Source organism: Oncorhynchus keta, chromosome 24 (assembly GCF_023373465.1).
Source record: "Oncorhynchus keta strain PuntledgeMale-10-30-2019 chromosome 24, Oket_V2, whole genome shotgun sequence".
Lineage (NCBI taxonomy): Eukaryota > Metazoa > Chordata > Actinopteri > Salmoniformes > Salmonidae > Oncorhynchus > Oncorhynchus keta.
The window spans coordinates 11,947,266-11,962,689 of record NC_068444.1 but is presented as its reverse complement, the minus strand read 5'-3'; the positions used below and the strand labels follow the sequence as shown (position 1 = coordinate 11,962,689).

The 15,424-nt window shown below is 48.8% G+C and overlaps 1 protein-coding gene and 1 long non-coding RNA gene across 6 annotated transcripts in view; both read right to left on the bottom strand.

Annotated features, from left to right (window-relative positions):
* LOC118378226 (serine/threonine-protein kinase LMTK1-like) overlaps positions 1–15,424 on the bottom strand; it is a 150,230-nt gene that overhangs the window by 26,242 nt on the left and 108,564 nt on the right. The gene's annotated exons all lie outside the window — the stretch shown is intronic.
* LOC127911369 (uncharacterized) lies at positions 1,322–4,381 on the bottom strand. Of its 3 annotated transcripts, XR_008078083.1 has the most exons (5): positions 3,543–4,381; positions 2,465–2,517; positions 2,359–2,411; positions 1,481–1,533; positions 1,322–1,427 (listed from the first exon to the last, which is right to left on the bottom strand). It is a non-coding gene; the product is annotated as an uncharacterized LOC127911369 (long non-coding RNA). The 3 variants fall into 3 exon arrangements; XR_008078082.1 differs by having other exon boundaries at positions 1,332–1,533; XR_008078081.1 differs by lacking the exon at positions 2,359–2,411 and having other exon boundaries at positions 1,332–1,533.

Below are 15,424 nucleotides of genomic sequence, written 5' to 3'. Positions count from 1 at the left end.
CATGCATTCTCTTTCTGGTGTGCTTCCATGATCTCCACTCGTTTCCTCATTTAGTTCTGGAGCATGAACACAAAGGTGAAGTAATGTCATGACACGAGTCTGTCCATAGAAATGTACTGGGGGCACACCTCTGATCTTCACCATTGATCACTTCAACATTTAGCAGACACTCTTACCCAGAGCGAGTGAGACAGTAACGAGTGCACACATGTTCATACCCGTCCCTCTCGTGGGAATGGAACAACACAACCTTGGCATTGCAAGGACCACGCTCTACCAACTGAGCCACACAGGACTGTAAGAAAAGCACCTCGAGGGTTCTGGGGTGTACTCTATACCTCTTTTAAGATTTTTGAATGAAAAGACAGGAAATCTTTCTATTTGACTTTCAGTATACATTGCTAATTCAGCAGCATTTAATTAACCAGGTAAGTCAGCTAGGAATAAATTCTTATTGACGGCATACACCGGTCAAACCCAGACCAATTGTGCGCCGCCCTACGGTACACCCAGTGATACAGCCTGGATACGAACCAGCCTGTCTGTAGTGAAGCCTCTAGTACTGAGGTGCTGTGTCTTAGACCACTGCGCCACTCAGGAGCCCACTTGTAGACTAGCACAGGAAAGCAGCGCCACAGATGAAAGGAGAAACTACAGATCAAACCTGAGTCAGTACGTAGCAGCGCCACAGATTTACATTTACATTTAAGTCATTTAGCAGACGCTCTTATCCAGAGCGACTTACAAATTGGTGCATTCACCTTATGACATCCAGTGGAACAGCCACTTTACAATAGTGCATCTAAATATTTTAAGGGGGGGGTGAGAAGGATTACTTTATCCTATCCTAGGTATTCCTTAAAGAGGTGGGGTTTCAGGTGTCTCCGGAAGGTGGTGATTGACTCCGCTGTCAATCACCACCAGATGAAAGGAGAAACTACAGAGCAAACCTGAGTCAGTACGTAGCAGCGCCACAGATGAAAGGAGAAACTACAGATCAAACCTGAGTCAGTACGAAGCAGCGCCACAGATGAAAGGAGAAACTACAGATCAAACCTGAGTCAGTACGTAGCAGCGCCACAGATGAAAGGAGAAACTACAGAGCAAACCTGAGTCAGTACGTAGCAGCGCCACAGATGAAAGGAGAAACTACAGAGCAAACCTGAGTCAGTACGTAGCAGCGCCACAGATGAAAGGAGAAACTACAGATCAAACCTGAGTCAGTACGTAGCAGCTCCACAGATGAAAGGAGAAACTACAGAGCAAACCTGAGTCAGTACGTAGCAGCTCCACAGATGAAAGGAGAAACTACAGAGCAAACCTGAGTCAGTACGTAGCAGCGCCACAGATGAAAGGAGAAACTACAGAGCAAACCTGAGTCAGTACGTAGCAGCACCACAGATGAAAGGAGAAACTACAGATCAAACCTGAGTCAGTACGTAGCAGCGCCACAGATGAAAGGAGAAACTACAGAGCAAACCTGAGTCAGTACGTAGCAGCACCACAGATGAAAGGAGAAACTACAGATCAAACCTGAGTCAGTACGTAGCAGCGCCACAGATGAAAGGAGAAACTACAGATCAAACCTGAGTCAAGCAGCGCCACAGATGAAAGGAGAAACTACAGAGCAAACCTGAGTCAGTACGTAGCAGCGCCACAGATGAAAGGAGAAACTACAGAGCAAACCTGAGTCAGTACGTAGCAGCACCACAGATTTACATTTACATTTAAGTCAAGCAGGCTCTTATCCAGAAACTTACAGCATTCAACACCAGTGGAACAGCCACTTTACAATAGTGCATCTAAATATTTTAAGGGAGGGGGGTGAGAAGGATTACTTTATCCTATCCTAGGTATTCCTTAAAGAGGTGGGGTTTCAGGTGTCTCCGGAAGGTGGTGATTGACTCCGCTGATCAATCACCACCAGATGAAAGGAGAAACTACAGAGCAAACCTGAGTCAGTACGTAGCAGCGCCACAGATGAAAGGAGAAACTACAGATCAAACCTGAGTCAGTACGAAGCAGCGCCACAGATGAAAGGAGAAACTACAGATCAAACCTGAGTCAGTACGTAGCAGCGCCACAGATGAAAGGAGAAACTACAGAGCAAACCTGAGTCAGTACGTAGCAGCGCCACAGATGAAAGGAGAAACTACAGAGCAAACCTGAGTCAAAGCAGCCAGATGAAAGGAGTCAGATCAAACCTGAGTCAGTACAGCGCCACAGATGAAAGGAGAAACTACAGAGCAAACCTGAGTCAGTACGTAGCAGCGCCACAGATGAAAGGAGAAACTACAGAGCAAACCTGAGTCAGTACGTAGCAGCGCCACAGATGAAAGGAGAAACTACAGAGCAAACCTGAGTCAGTACGTAGCAGCACCACAGATGAAAGGAGAAACTACAGATCAAACCTGAGTCAGTACGTAGCAGCGCCACAGATGAAAGGAGAAACTACAGAGCAAACCTGAGTCAGTACGTAGCAGCACCACAGATGAAAGGAGAAACTACAGATCAAACCTGAAAGGAGCGCCACAGATGAAAGGAGAAACTACAGATCAAACCTGAGTCAGTACGTAGCAGCGCCACAGATGAAAGGAGAAACTACAGAGCAAACCTGAGTCAGTACGTAGCAGCGCCACAGATGAAAGGAGAAACTACAGATCAAACCTGAGTCAGTACGTAGCAGCGCCACAGATGAAAGGAGAAACTACAGATCAAACCTGAGAGTACGTAGCAGCACCGCAGATGAAAGGAGAGTCAGTACGTAGCAGCGCCACAGATGAAAGGAGAAACTACAGATCAAACCTGAGTCAGTACGTAGCAGCGCCACAGATGAAAGGAGAAACTACAGAGCAAACCTGAGTCAGTACGTAGCAGCGCCACAGATGAAAGGAGAAACTACAGATCAAACCTGAGTCAGTACGTAGCAGCGCCACAGATGAAAGGAGAAACTACAGATCAAACCTGAGTCAGACGTAGCAGCACCACAGATGAAAGGAGAAACTACAGAGCAAACCTGAGTCAGTACGTAGCAGCGCCACAGATGAAAGGAGAAACTACAGATCAAACCTGAGTCAGTACGTAGCAGCGCCACAGATGAAAGGAGAAACTACAGATCAAACCTGAGTCAGATGCAGCGCCACAGATGAAAGGAGAAACTACAGATCAAACCTGAGTCAGTACGTAGCAGCGCCACAGATGAAAGGAGAAACTACAGAGCAAACCTGAGTCAGTACGTAGCAGCGCCACAGATGAAAGGAGAAACTACAGATCAAACCTGAGTCAGTACGTAGCAGCGCCACAGATGAAAGGAGAAACTACAGATCAAACCTGAGTCAGTACGTAGCAGCGCCACAGATGAAAGGAGAAACTACAGATCAAACCTGAGTCAGTACGTAGCAGCGCCACAGATGAAAGGAGAAACTACAGAGCAAACCTGAGTCAGTACGTAGCAGCGCCACAGATGAAAGGAGAAACTACAGATCAAACCTGAGTCAGTACGTAGCAGCGCCACAGATGAAAGGAGAAACTACAGATCAAACCTGAGTCAGTACGTAGCAGCTCCACAGATGAAAGGAGAAACTACAGAGCAAACCTGAGTCAGTACGTAGCAGCACCACAGATGAAAGGAGAAACTACAGAGCAAACCTTCTAGGTAGCCCATCTTTGGTTGAGCGCTCGTGACTCGCCGACAGATTTCTTGATTTTGTTTATATAACCGGTAATCGCATTACTTTCCACACAAAGTAATATTTTAAGGTAACGTGTTACATTAATGTAACTAGTAATATGCAATAACTAATCACCAACACTGGTAACTAATTCCAACACTGGTGGTGAACTGGGATTCTAGTGATAACTGACTATTTAGACTAGAGTTTACACCATTACTTCTGAAATGGCTTCTAGAATGGCTTGGAACTTCAACTTCTTAGAACTTAGAACTCGCCTTAGAACGTCTTCAACTCCGGTCTTCTTCTAGCCATGTACTATCACACCTGATTTAACTAATCAAATGTCCATTAAGCCTTTGATTAGTGGAATCAGGTGTCTTAGTGCTGGGTAGGAACAAAAGCCTGCATAGCCTGTGGTTCTCCAGGACCAGGGTTGAAGGACAGACCAAAGAGGACCATAGTAACAGCCACTCTCTCTCTCGCTCTCAGCTGTGTGTTGTTGAGGGTCGGTATATACAGAGGCCGGCTACAAGACAGATGAGAAGACGAGGAGACGAAATCACTCAGGGCCAAATGGAATCCCCATTATCTTCATGGCAGCAGCACACAGTCTGATCTCCTGGCTGGAGCTGAGGCCTTGGTCAAAGGTAATGCACTATAAAGCGACCAGGGTGTCATTTGGGACGCATCTTTGGGCTGCTGATGGGATAGTGTAGTGCTGTCCTTGGAATGGAATGGAATAGTGACATGGGATAGTGTAGTGCTGTCCTTGGAATGGAATGGAATAGTGACATGGGATAGTGTAGTGCTGTCCTTGGAATGGAATGGAATAGTGACATGGGATAGTGTAGTGCTGTCCTTGGAATGGAATGGAATACTGACATGGGATAGTGTAGTGCTGTCCTTGGAATGGAATGGAATACTGACATGGGATAGTGTAGTGCTGTCCTTGGAATGGAATGGAATACTGACATGGGATAGTGTAGTGCTGTCCTTGGAATGGAATGGAATACTGACATGGGATAGTGTAGTGCTGTCCTTGGAATGGAATGGAATAGTGACATGGGATAATGTAGTGCTGTCCTTGGAATGGAATGGAATGGAATACTGACATGGGATAATGTAGTGCTGTCCTTGGAATGGAATGGAATAGTGACATGGGATAGTGTAGTGCTGTCCTTGGAATGGAATAGTGACATGGGATAGTGTAGTGCTGTCCTTGGAATGGAATAGTGACATGGGATAGTGTAGTGCTGTCCTTGGAATGGAATAGTGACATGGGATAGTGTAGTGCTGTCCTTGGAATGGAATGGAATAGTGACATGGGATAATGTAGTGCTGTCCTTGGAATGGAATAGTGACATGGGATAGTGTAGTGCTGTCCTTGGAATGGAATGGAATAGTGACATGGGATAATGTAGTGCTGTCCTTGGAATGGAATAGTGACATGGGATAGTGTAGTGCTGTCCTTGGAATGGAATGGAATAGTGACATGGGATAATGTAGTGCTGTCCTTGGAATGGAATACTGACATGGGATAATGTAGTGCTGTCCTTGGAATGGAATGGAATAGTGACATGGGATAGTGTAGTGCTGTCCTTGGAATGGAATAGTGACATGGGATAGTGTAGTGCTGTCCTTGGAATGGAATAGTGACATGGGATAGTGTAGTGCTGTCCTTGGAATGGAATAGTGACATGGGATAGTGTAGTGCTGTCCTTGGAATGGAATGGTGACATGGGATAGTGTAGTGCTGTCCTTGGAATGGAATGGAATAGTGACATGGGATAATGTAGTGCTGTCCTTGGAATGGAATAGTGACATGGGATAGTGTAGTGCTGTGCTTGGAATGGAATGGAATAGTGACATGGGATAATGTAGTGCTGTCCTTGGAATGGAATAGTGACATGGGATAGTGTAGTGCTGTCCTTGGAATGGAATGGAATAGTGACATGGGATAATGTAGTGCTGTCCTTGGAATGGAATAGTGACATGGGATAGTGTAGTGCTGTCCTTGGAATGGAATGGAATAGTGACATGGGATAGTGTAGTGCTGTCCTTGGAATGGAATGGTGACATGGGATAGTGTAGTGCTGTCCTTGGAATGGAATGGAATAGTGACATGGGATAATGTAGTGCTGTCCTTGGAATGGAATAGTGACATGGGATAGTGTAGTGCTGTGCTTGGAATGGAATGGTGACATGGGATAGTGTAGTGCTGTCCTTGGAATGGAATGGAATACTGACATACTGGAGTTGTGGAACTCAATGGGGTTACGGAGGTTTTAGTTGAATGTGTTTGACCAAGCACACGTTAGTGTGTGTATTGTAAATGTGTGTGTGTGTGTGTGTGCGTGCGTGTGTGTACATATGTGTGTGTGTCTGTGTGTTCTCACCAGTGAACCCCGTGTGAGTGTATGTTTAACAGTATAGCACAGCTGTATCAGGGTGGATATTATCGGGACCATTTCTGACTCTGGACCCAGCCAAGGTCTAAAAGTATGGGGATGGCAATAATACAAGCCCCACCTTCCCCCTACCCCCTTCTACCTCCCCCTCCACCTCCCCCTCTGCCTCCCCCTTCTACCTCCCCCTATGCCTCCCCCTCTGCCTCCACCTTCTACCTCCCCCTCTGCCTCCCCCTCTACCTCCCCCTCTGCCTCCCCCTTTTACCCCCCGCCTCCCCTTCTACCTCCACCCTCTACTCCCCCTCGGCCTCCCCCTCTACTTCCACCCTCAACTCCCCCTCTGCCTCCCCCTTCTACCTCCCCCTCCACTTCCCCCTCTGCCTCCCCCTCCACTTCCCCTTCTACCTCCCCCTCTACCTCCACCCTCAACTCCCCTCTGCCTCCCCCCCTCTACTCCCAACACAGCTACAGTACACAACTTTGGTGAGGTTGGCTGTCTCCCCCTCCACTGAAGTGCTGGGTCTCAGAGTAGGAGTGTTAATCTAGGATCAGGTCCATATAATACTATTCATTATGATCTAAAAGACAGAACTGATCCTAGATCAAAACTCCTACTCTGAGAAGCTTTACGTGTATGAGCCCAGGCATTGAGGAACAGTATATTGGAATGGCTGGTCAAGCAGCAGACTGACCTACGAACTGACCCACACCCAACTGTGTGGTAGAGGTCATTATTTCGGCTCGACCATCCGATGTCATGAATGTATCTGAATGCATCAGACCCATATCTTACACGTCAACAGACAAGCAGGGCTATTGTTACGGATAGATAGGAAAGACTGGGAGAGAAAGAGGGATAGAGAACGTGGGTTTGGCTCTCGCATGCTTGGCATACCAAGGACCACTTGTGTAGGCTATCTGGGCCAGGGTGATTACACTACAGGCAGATGTTTGTTTGTGTGTGTGTGTGTGTGTGTGTGTGTGTGTGTGTGTGTGTGTGTGTGTGTGTGTGTGTGTGTGTGTGTGTGTGTGTGTGTGTGTGTGTGTGTGTGTGTGTGTGTGTGCGTGTGTGCGTGCGTGCGTGTGTGTGTGTGAGGTGGAGTTATAGAAGCCAGCGTGCGGGACACCTGACGAGACTATGTCGGAAAGAGGATTAAACCGTCTATATCCATTCTATTGTCTAACCTGAAATCACTGGAGAATAAACTGGACTCTGTCCGAGACTATCCTATCGACGTGATCTGAACAACTGTAATATCCTATGTTTCTCTGAGTATATACATCTAGCTGTTTTTTCAATACATCATCAGGACAGAACGTCAGCGTCGGGTAATCTCAAGGGGATTTGTGTCTCTTCGTTAACAACAGCTGGTGCGTGAGCTCTAATATTAAGTTAGAATACATCATGATAAGCTGTAGACCATACTATTTACCAAAATAGTTTATCTATATTTTTTGTAGTTGTCTACTTGCCACCACAAACCGGTGCTGGCACTAAGACCGCAGTAATCGAGCTGTATAGGGCCATAAGAAAACAAGAAAATTATCCTAGTGGCCGGTGATTTTAATGCAGGAAAACTGAGATTTGTTTTTACCTCATCTCTACCAGCATGTCACCTGTGCAACTTGAAGCGAAAAAACTCTAGACCGCCTTTACTCCATGCACAGAGACGTATACAAAGTTCTCCCTCGCCTTCCATTTGGCAAATCTGACCATAACACTATCCTCCTGATTCCTGCTCACAAGTAAAAACTCAAACAGGAAGTACCAGTGACGCACTCAGTTCAGAAGTGGTAAGATTAAGCGGATGGTATAGCTACAGGACTGTTTTGCTAGCACAGACTGGAAAATGTTCCCGGGATTCATCCGATGGCATTGAGGAGTACACCACATTAGTCACCGGCTTCATTAACCTCTTGGGCCTACCTGACACGCAGGCGTCCCATCTAGACATCTGAAATGCAAATGCGCTACGCTAAATGCTAATAGCACTCGTTAAAACTCAAACGTTCATTAAAATACACATGCAGGGTATTGAATTAAAGCTACACTCGTTGTGAATCCAGGCAACAAGTCAGATTTTTAAAATGATTTTCGGCGAAAGCATGAGAAGCTATTATCTGATAGCATGTAACACCCCAAAAGACCCACAGGGGACGTAAACAAAATAATTAGCATAGTCGGCGCTACACAAACCTCACAAATAAAATATAAAACATTCATTACCTTTGACCATCTTCTTTGTTGGCACTCCTAGATGTCCCATAATCACTATTGGGTCTTTTTTTCGATTAAATCGGTCCATATATAGCCTAGATATCAATCTATGAAGACTGTGTGATCAACAAAAAAAAATAGCGTCTTATAACGTAACGTCATTTTTTTAAATAGAAAAAGTAGACGATAAACTTTCACAAAACACTTCGAAATACTTTTGTAATGCAACTTTAGGTATTAGTAAACGTTAATAAGCGACCAAATTGATCACGAGGCGATGTGTATTCTATAGCTGTACGTCTGGAAATAATGTCCGGATAAATCTCAACCAAAATATCCGGTCGGAGACCTGAAGAAATGGGCTGTCTCTTCTTCGTTTGACCAAGAAACAAAGCCTAGGCAAATGACAAGACTGTTGACATTGTGTGGAAGCTGTAGGAATTGCAATCTCGGCTCCAGGTAATTTGCTTTCCCATAGACAATACATGCAAGTGGCGCATTGATATATTTTCCAATTTTCAGTGATCAGATTTTCCTGCGCTTTTCGATGAAACGCACGTTCTGTTATAGTCACAGCCGTGATTTAACCAGTTTTATAAACGTCTGAGTGTTTTCTATCCACACATACTAATCATATGCATATACTATATTCCTGGCATGAGAAGCAGGGCGCTGAAATGTTGCACGATTTTTAACAGAATGTTCGAAAAAGTAGGGGGTAGGAGTAACAGGTTAATAAGTGCATTGACGACATCGTCCCCACAGTGACCGTACATACATATCCAAACCAGAAGCCATGGACTACAGGCAACATCCGCACTGAGTTAAAGGCTAGAGCTGCCGCTTTCAAGGAGCGGGACACTAATTTGGACACTTATAAGAAATCGCTCTATGCCCTCTGACGAACCATCAAATAGGCAAAGAGTCAAGATTGAATCCTACTACACCAGCTCTGTCGCTAGTCGGATTTGGCAGGGCTTGCAAACTATCATGGATTAAAGGGAAACTAAGCCGCGAGCTGACCAGTGACGCGAGCCTACCAGATGAGCTAAATACCGTCTATGCTCGCTTCAAGGCAAGCAACACTGAACCATGCAATGGAGCACCAGCTGTTCTGTGTGATTACGCTATCCGTAGCCAATGTGAGAAAGACCTTAAAATAGGTTAACATTCACAAAGCTGCAGGGCCAGATGGATTACCAGGACGTGTACTCAGAGCATGTGCTGACCACTTGCCAAGTGTCTTCACTGACATTTTCAACCTCTCCCTGACCAAGTCTGTAATACAAACATGTTTCAAGCAGACCACCATAGTCACTGTGCCCAAGAACGCCAAGGTAACCTGTCTAAATGACTATCACCCCGTAGCACTCCCATCTGTAGCCATGAAGTGTTTTGAAAGGCTGGTCATGGCTCACATCAACACCATCATCCCAGACACCCTGGACCCACTCCAATTCGCATACCGCCCCAACAGATCAACAGAAAATGCAATCTCTATTGCACTCCACAGTGTCCTTTCCCACCTGGACAAAAGGAACACATATTATACATGAAAATTCTATTGATTGACAACAGCTCAGCGTTCAACATCATAGTGCCCTCCAAGCTCATCACTAAACTAAGGACCCTGGGATTAAAACACCTCTCTCTGCAACTGGATCCTGGACTTCTAGGTGGTGAGGGTTGGCAACACGCTGACACTCAACACGGTGGCCCCTCAAGGGAGCATGCTTAGTCCCATTCTGTACTCCCTGTTCACCCATTCCCATCAACGGGCCTGTAGTGGAGCGGATCGAGATCTTCAAGTTCCTTGGTGTCCCACATCACTAATGACCTATCATGGTCCAAACACATCAACATAGTCTTGATGAGGGCATGATAACGCATCCTCTCCCTTTGAAGGATGAATATATTTGGCATGCGGCCTTCAGATCCTAAAACATGTATACAGCTGCACCATTGAGAGCATCTTGACTGGATGCATCACTGCTAGGTATGCTAACTGCTTGGTATGCTGACTGCTTGGTATGCTAACTGCTTGGTATGCTAACTGCTTGGTATGCTAATTGCTTGGTATGCTAACTGCTTGGTATGCTAATTGCTTGGTATGCTACCTGCTTGGTATGCTAACTGCTTGGTATGCTAACTGCTTCGTATGCTAACTGCTTGGCATCAGACTATAAAGCGCTAAAGAGGGTAATGCGTACGGCCCATATATTACTGGGCCGATCTCCCTGCCATCCAAGACCTCTAAACCAGGCAGTGTCAGAGGAAGGCCCTAAAAATTGTCAAAGATTCCAGCCACCCAAGTCCTCTCTGCTACCGCACGGCAAGTGGTACCGGAGCACCAAGTCTGGGATCAAAAGGCTCCTGAACAGCTTCTACCCTCAAGCCATAAAAGTGCTGAACAGTTAATCAAATGGATATCCTGACTAATTACCTTGACACAATTTTTTTTACACTGACATGGCGGCTCTATGCACACTCACTGGACTCTACCCACACACTCACTGGACTCTACCCACACACTCACTGGACTCTACCCACACACTCACTGGACTCTACCCACACAGTCTGGACTCTATCCACACACTCACTGGACTCTACCCACACACTCACTGGACTCTACCCACACACTCACTGGACTCTACCCACACAGTCTGGACTCTATCCACACACTCACTGGACTCTACCCACAAACTCACTGGACTCTACCCACAAACTCACTGGACTCTGCCCACACACCCACTGGACTCTACCCACACACCCACTGGACTCTACCCACACACTCACTGGACTCTACCCACACACTCACTGGACTCTACCCACACACTCACTGGACTCCTCCCACACACTCACTGGACTCTACCCACACAGTCTGGACTCTATCCACACACCCACTGGACTCTACCCACACACTCACTGGACTCTACCCACACACTCACTGGACTCTACCCACACACTCACTGGACTCTACCCACACACTCACTGGACTCTACCCACACACTCACTGGACTCTACCCACACACTCACTGGACTCTACCCACACACTCACTGGACTCTACCCACACACTCACTGGACTCTACACACACACTCACTGGACTCTACCCACACAGTCTGAACTCTATCAACACACTCACTGGACTCTACCCACACACTCACTGGACTCTACCCACAAACTCACTGGACTCTACCCACACAGTCTGGACTCTATCCACACACTCACTGGACTCTACCCACACACTCACTGGACTCTACCCACACACTCACTGGACTCTACCCACACACTCACTGGACTCTACCCACACACCCACTGGACTCTACCCACACACTCACTGGACTCTACCCACACACTCACTGGACTCTACCCACACACTCACTGGACTCCTCCCACACACTCACTGGACTCTACCCACACAGTCTGGACTCTATCCACACACCCACTGGACTCTACCCACACACTCACTGGACTCTACCCACACACTCACTGGACTCTACCCACACACTCACTAGACTCTACCCACACACTCACTGGACTCTACCCACACACTCACTGGACTCTACCCACACACTCACTGGACTCTACCCACACACTCACTGGACTCTACCCACACAGTCTGAACTCTATCAACACACTCACTGGACTCTACCCACACACTCACTGGACTCTACCCACAAACTCACTGGACTCTACCCACACAGTCTGGACTCTATCCACACACTCACTGGACTCTACCCACACACTCACTGGACTCTACCCACACACTCACTGGACTCTACCCACACACTCACTGGACTCTACCCACACACCCACTGGACTCTACCCACACACTCACTGGACTCTACCCACACACTCACTGGACTCTACCCACACACTCACTGGACTCCTCCCACACACTCACTGGACTCTACCCACACAGTCTGGACTCTATCCACACACCCACTGGACTCTACCCACACACTCACTGGACTCTACCCACACACTCACTGGACTCTACCCACACACTCACTGGACTCTACCCACACACTCACTGGACTCTACACACACACTCACTGGACTCTACCCACACAGTCTGGACTCTATCAACACACTCACTGGACTCTACCCACACACTCACTGGACTCTACCCACACACTCACTGGACTCTACCCACACACTCACTGGACTCTACACACGACACACTGTTTATTATCTATCCTGGTCACTTTAATCTATACTAGATACATACAGTATTACCTCAATTACCTCAACTACCTCATACCCCTGCACATTGACTCGGTACCTGTACCCGAGCCCTAAGACCATGCCTCAGGACTACCTGGCATGATGACTCCTTGCTGACGTGCTCCCTGTCCCAGACCTATTATTTGACCATGCTTGTCATTTATGAACATTTGAACATCTTGGCCATGTTCTGTTATAATCTCCACACAGGCACAGCCATATGAGGACTGGCCACCCCTCATAGCCTGATTCCTCTCTAGGTTTCTTCCTAGGTTTTGGCTTTTCTAGGGAGTTTTTTCTAGTCAATGTGCTTCTACACCTGCATTGCTTGCTGTTTGGGGTTTTATGCTGGGTTTCTGTACAGCACTTTGAGATATCAGCTGATGTACGAAGGGCTATATAAATAAATTTGATTTCATTTAATTTACTCCTTGTATATAGTCTCATTACTACCTCATACCCCTGCACATTGACTCAGTACCTGTACTCCTTGTATATAGTCTCATCTTTTTTCCTTTTTTGAGAATTGTTCTTACTTTTTAACTCTGCATTGTGGGTTAGGGGCTCGTAACTAAGCATTTTACAGTCTACATCTGTTGTATTTGGCGGGGATAGGCCCAGTAGTGGTCCAGAGCATTGGGGATAGGGGATGGGGATAGGCTCAGTAGTGGTCCAGGGCATTGGGGATAGGGGATGGGGATAGGCCCAGCAGTAGTCCAGGGCATTGGGGATAGGGGATGGGGATAGGCCCAGTAGTGGCCCAGGGCATTGGGGATAGGGGATGGGGATAGGCCCAGCAGTGTTCCAGGGCATTGGGGATGGGGATATGGCCAGTAGGGGTCCAGAGCATTGGGGATAGGGGATGGGGATAGGCTCAGTAGTGGTCCAGGGCATTGGGGATAGGGGATGGGGACAGGCCCAGTAGTGGTCCAGGGCATTGGGGATAGGGGATGGGGATAGGCCCAGTAGTGGTCCAGGGCATTGGGGATAGGGGATGGGGATAGGCCCAGCAGTGGTCCAGGGCAGTAGGGATGGGGATAGGCCCAGTAGTTGTCCAGGGAATTGGGGATAGGCCCAGTAGTGGTCCAGGGAATTGGGGATAGGCCCAGCAGTAGTCCAGGGCATTGGGGATAGGGGATGGGGATAGGCCCAGTAGTGGTCCAGGGCATTGGGGATAGGGTATGGGGATAGGCCCAGTAGTTGTCCAGGGCATTGGGGATAGGGGATGGGGATTGGCCCAGCAGTGGTCCAGGGAATTGGGGATAGGTCCAGCAGTAGTCCAGGGCATTGGGGATAGGGGATGGGGATAGGCCCAGTAGTGGTCCAGGGCATTGGGGATAGGGGATGGAGATAGGCCCAGTAGTGGTCCAGGGCATTGGGGATAGGGGATGGGGATAGGCCCAGTAGTGGTCCAGGGCATTGGGGATAGGGGATGGGGATAGGCCCAGTAGTGGTCCAGGGCATTGGGGATAGGGGATGGGGATAGGCCCAGTAGTGGTCCAGGGCATTGGGGATAGGGGATGGGGATTGGCCCAGTAGTGGACCAGGGCATTGGGGATAGGGGATGGGGATAGGCCCAGCAGTGGTCCAGGGCATTGGGGATAGGGGATGGGGATAGGCCCAGCAGTGGTCCAGGGCATTGGGGATAGGGGATGGGGATAGGCCCAGTAGTGGTCCAGGGCAGTAGGGATAGGGGATGGGGATAGGCCCAGTAGTGGACCAGGGCATTGGGGATAGGGGATGGGGATTGGCCCAGTAGTGGACCAGGGCATTGGGGATAGGGGATGGGGATAGGCCCAGCAGTGGTCCAGGGCATTGGGGATAGGGGATGGGGATAGGCCCAGTAGTGGTCCAGGGCATTGGGGATATGGATAGGCCCAGTAGTGGTCCAGAGCATTGGGGATGGGGATAGGCCCAGTAGTGGTCCAGAGCATTGGGGATAGGGGATGGGGATAGGCTCAGTAGTGGTCCAGGGCATTGGGGATGGGGATAGGCCCAGTAGTGGTCCAGGGCATTGGGGATGCGGATAGACCCAGTAGTGGTCCAGAGCATTGGGGATAGGGGATGGGGATAGGCTCTGTAGTGGTCCAGGGCATTGGGGATAGGGGATGGGGATAGGCCCAGTAGTGGTCCAGGGCATTGGGGATAGGGGATGGGGATAGGCCCAGTAGTGGTCCAGGGCATTGGGGATAGGGGATGGGGATAGGCCCAGTAGTGGTCCAGGGCATTGGGCATTGGGGATGGGGATAGGCCCAGCAGTGGTCCAGGGCATTGGGGATAGGCCCAGCAGTAGTCCAGGGCATTGGGGATAGGGGATGGGGATAGGCCCAGTAGTGGTCCAGTGCATTGGGGATAGGCCCAGCAGTAGTCCAGGGCATTGGGGATAGGGGATAGGGATAGGCCCAGCAGTGGTCCAGGGCATTGGGGATGGGGATAGGCCCAGTAGTGGTCCAGGGCATTGGGGATAGGGGATGGGGATAGGCTCAGTAGTGGTCCAGGGCATTGGGGATAGGGGATGGGGATAGGCCCAGTAGTGGTCCAGGGCATTGGGGATAGGGGATGGGGATAGGCCCAGCAGTGGTCCAGGGCATTGGGGATGGGGATAGGCCCAGTAGTGGTCCAGGGCATTGGGGATAGGGGATGGGGATAGGCTCAGTAGTGGTCCAGGGCATTGGGGATAGGGGATGGGGATAGGCCCAGTAGTGGTCCAGGGCATTGGGGATAGGGGATGGGGATAGGCCCAGTAGTGGTCCAGGGCATTGGGGAAAGGGGATGGGGATAGGCCCAGTAGTGGACCAGGGCATTGGGGATAGGGGATGGGGATAGGCTCAGTAGTGGTCCAGGGCATTGGGGATAGGGGATGGGGATAGGCCCAGTAGTGGTCCAGGGCAGTGA